The 4,363-nt window shown below is 35.1% G+C and overlaps 1 non-coding gene across 1 annotated transcript; it reads left to right on the top strand.

The window, feature by feature from the left end:
• The first annotated feature begins 353 nt into the window (after nt 1-353).
• On the top strand, nt 354-441 carry TRNAS-GCU (transfer RNA serine (anticodon GCU)). The gene has a single exon. It is a non-coding gene; the product is annotated as a tRNA-Ser (tRNA).
• The last annotated feature ends 3,922 nt before the right edge of the window (nt 442-4,363 follow it).

Genomic DNA, 4,363 nt, shown 5'->3' with positions numbered 1-4,363 from the left:
CAATTTTATGGTGGATTTGATAAGAACCCTTTTTGCTTTCTTGATAAATAATCGACAAAAAAGCGTTTTTTATATAACCTGCTTGTTTTATTATAATTATAACAAGTCCTATATGGAAATGCCCGCTAAAGAGAAAATCTATTTGATTGTCTCTCGGCCAATATCGATTTTTAGAAAGAAAAAACAAGAATTTTCTTCTTTTTTATTAACATTAAGAAAAAAGAATATAATTAAAATGGAATTGGCAATATAATTTTTATAGACTTTTGAAAGAAAAAAAGGGGTTTTTTTGCAACCGTTATTTCTTATTTCTTGCCTATATCATATCACGGAAACCTTTCGCTTTGGAACGTGGAGAGATGGCTGAGTGGACTAAAGCGGCGGATTGCTAATCCGTTGTACAATTTTTTTGTACCGAGGGTTCGAATCCCTCTCTTTCCGCTCCCTTGGATCATTTGGGACTTTCGAATTGGAAAGAATTCTGACCCCCGGATTTTCTCATAGATAAATGTACGAAACAAATCCAATAAGAAAAAAAAACTAAATTTTTACTCCTCGCGTCCAGGATTCCGTCCTGGGTCATTAGATAAGAATCCAAAGATAAAGAGTGAAACAAAGAATATCACTACTGTATAAACAAAAAGTTTGAGAGTAAGCATTACATAATCTCCAAGATTTTTTTTAAGGAATAGATTACCAGTTTTTCCTTACCACACGGATCCACTAGGATGGTTTTTTTATACCTAAAAATGCAAAAAAGAATTCTTGAAAAAAATTGCAAGAATTATTTTATAATAAGCACTCTTATCAATAGCAAAAATAGGGTTAGGTGGTTAGGTATTGTGTAGGTACCTGCTCAACCTAGGTGCAGGGGAGTAGAAAGGCTGATCCAAATTTATTGCTGTAGCTACCCATTCAATGTAGACGAATTTAAATTTTAGAATCGAAGGTTCATAATATAAAAGTATAAAACTTCTCGGCTTTTACCCTTTTTTAAATTTTTTGGAATGAACACATCATTCAATTTGGCATACAGAGTACTAAAGATTTCATCGAAAACTTACAGCAGCTTGCCAAACAAAGGCTAATAGAAAAAAGAATAGAGGTATAACAGGCATAATATCCACGATTGGATTGAAAATAGCATAAGCTTCGGGTAATTTGGCAAAGAAAAAACTAGTAGGATAAAGAACAGAATTAAAATAGATACAGGTTAAACTAAGTATATTAGGCATAACAAGCATTTCATTCTTGTAGAGTAAATAATTGGATTTTTCTTCAGTTATTTTTTTAAGGGAAAGAAGGAAAAGGCAGATTCAAAATCCTTTTTCTTCGGACTTTCCCAAACACAAAATACCTCCTTGTATTTGCACTCTCAAATGAGAGTGGAATAAATTCGACTTTCATATAATATCTTAATAGAATTCCATGTAATGATCAATGCATTTTTTTGATTCTATATTATCTGCATGTGTAGAATACTAGCAAGAGAATATCCCTCCTTTTTTATGTAATTGAAATGGTATTGACGAATAACAAATAAACATACTAGTGTTTATTAGTGTCGCATAAAACCCGAAATGGGGCGTGGCCAAGTGGTAAGGCAGCGGGTTTTGGTCCCGTTACTCGGAGGTTCGAATCCTTCCGTCCCAGATTGTTTCTGATGAAACAAACGGTGAAATCATATAGTATTCCGTATGAAACAAAAGTTTATTAAAGAGAATAATGATATCTTATTCTTTCTCAGAAAACATAATAAAGTCTTAAGTCCAGTCAAATTGACTATCTTTATTTTCATGAAAAAATGGGATCTATCAAGCACATTCATGATATGCCTCTACTATAAAATCACTTAGTCATATTTTTTTCTTCCTTTTGGTATTCGAGTTGAAGAAGTACGAGAATTCTATAACTACCAAAAACTTTCAATCTTTTCATTGGAATAGTTTATTTAGTTATTATATTTAATTGTTTTTGGTACTGAAAAAATATATTACTACTAGAATTCTAATTCTAGTAATTAAATTAATTAAACTTTTTTGGAGGTTGATAGTTTATTTATTGAGGAAGAGTCAATCCTTCTTTTCTCACTTCAAGATTGATCATCTCGAGCCATCCGTTGAGGGTGGAAATTTAAGAATAAATAAGTTTTAAGCAAACTTGTTTAGTCGTCTTTTTCAAACTATGTTTCATTCATATGATAGAATTTTAATATGGGTTTAAATAAATTGGATCTTGGCGGAGGCTTCCCGGATAAATACTTACTTTCTTTTATCCATATTGCTCCATAGATAGCAAGTTTTAATTAGTATAAAAAAACTAAACCAATGACTATTCATGATTCCATCCATATTGGATCAATTCTCTATACCACTTTGCAATGAAAAGAGGAATGTTTGTTATGGTAAAACTTCGTTTAAAACGATGTGGTAGAAAGCAACGTGCGACTTGAAGGACATGATCGATTGTGGATTTTTCTATCCATCATTTTCCATAGTAATGAAAATGCTCTTGGCTCTACATAGCCTATTCTATTCGTTCCGAACCAAATTTGCACTGGGTTTAAGTAACATAGTACACGATGGAGCTCGAGAGGACATAATTTTTTTTATCAAGGGAAAGAATCTAGGGTTAGTGAAAACTAATAAATTAGGCCAACTTTGTCAGTCTATCCTTAATATAGAAATAAATCGAAAGGTTAAATAAGAATAAAGTCCAATAAAAGTATATCAGAATCAATCCCTCTTATTAGATTTCTATAGAAGAGATAAATGCTTTATCGAAGGAAATAAGAAAAAAGGGTATGTTGCTACTCTTTTGAAAGAAAAAATAGGAATTCCCGAAGTAATGTCTAAACCCAAGGATTTCACAAATCAAAGATAAAGGATTCCAGAACAAGTAAACACAATTTTCAATTGTCTCAACAATCGAGTTGGATCAGAATAAGGAATAAAAGTCAATTCGTTCGAAATGAGACAAAGAAAAGAGTTTAAAGACGATACAAAAAATTTGGAAGGATTTTGCCTTCGAAGTTTGTCAGGCAAAATTAGCCCACTTGAGTCATGAGTATAAATGAAATTTGTTTTTTCTGTAAGGAAATTAATGCACGTCATTGTCAGGACCGGATTTTCAGGATATTAATTTCCCAAAAAAAATGGCCCTGGTGCTCACCAGCCCCAGGATTACTGTTAGCAGGCACCAACTTGTTACACAAATTCCAAGAGAGCACAAAATATGTAGTAAAAGACCATTGTGGCCTATGAGTACAACAAAAGGTTTCTAGTGGTTGATGGCGGAAGCTGTTTGTGGTTCATCTGCGTCTATGGGACTCCATTTCCCACAAGAATAGCTGACCATGATAACTCCTATCTTCGCGAGGCTGCTATCTTCACTGCGTAGGTTCCGGGGCTGTCATCGCAATGCTCCTCTCCGAGCAAGAAATCCGGCCAAGACAATAGCCAGGGACAAGCCAGTGAGTACTTTGAATGTACTCGCAAACATTATGAACACGGGTATAATATAATAGTGGATAATCATGCTCTGAAATATTCTATGATCATATCGCCAGTCACAAAATAAACAAAATCCATGATGCACGCATGCAGGTAAAATATGAATATGCAATGCGCGAGTAGGAATAGAATGCACCGATCGAGTGTATGAATCGACGCCTTGAAAGGATAATAAGATAGATTATGCCTCAGTCGGGCGTCTGAGCGACACCACATAAAGGGCTTATAAAGAATAAATAAATGACACACATGCCGCAGTCGGGCGTCTGAGCGACACCACATAAAGGGCTTATAAAGAATAAATAAATGACAAACATGCCGCAGTCGGGCGTCTGAGCGACGCCACATAAAGGGCTTATAAAGAATAAATAAATGACAAACATGTCGCAGTCGGGCGTCTGAGCGACACCACATAAAGGGCTTATAAAGAATAAATAAATGACAAACATGCCGCAGTCGGGCGTCTGAGCGACACCACATAAAGGGCTAATAAAGAATAAATAAATGACAAACATGCCGCAGTCGGGTGTCTGAGCGACACCACATAAAGGGCTTATCAGAGAATAGTCACAGTGAGTATCCAGGAGGTAGCACCGTCCCAGGGATACTCAATAATTCAAACAATGTAAATGGTTAGTCCACAATAATAATAATCAAAATCCTCATATGTCATAGGTCATAATCAATGTTCTAGTTTAGCCGTTTCTCCATCCGAAGACCGTCACTAGACCCATGTTCTAGTTTAGCCGTTTCTCCATCCGAAAACCGTCACTAAACCCATGTTCTAGTTTAGCCGTTTCTCCATCCGAAAACCGTCACTAGACCCATGTTCTAGTTTAGCCGTTTCTCCA

The sequence above is a fragment of the Triticum aestivum genome, chromosome 1D, assembly GCF_018294505.1.
Source record: "Triticum aestivum cultivar Chinese Spring chromosome 1D, IWGSC CS RefSeq v2.1, whole genome shotgun sequence".
Classification (NCBI taxonomy): Eukaryota; Viridiplantae; Streptophyta; class Magnoliopsida; order Poales; family Poaceae; genus Triticum; species Triticum aestivum.
Note: the sequence above shows the minus strand (reverse complement) of the source record. Positions and strands in the feature narration are given on the sequence as shown.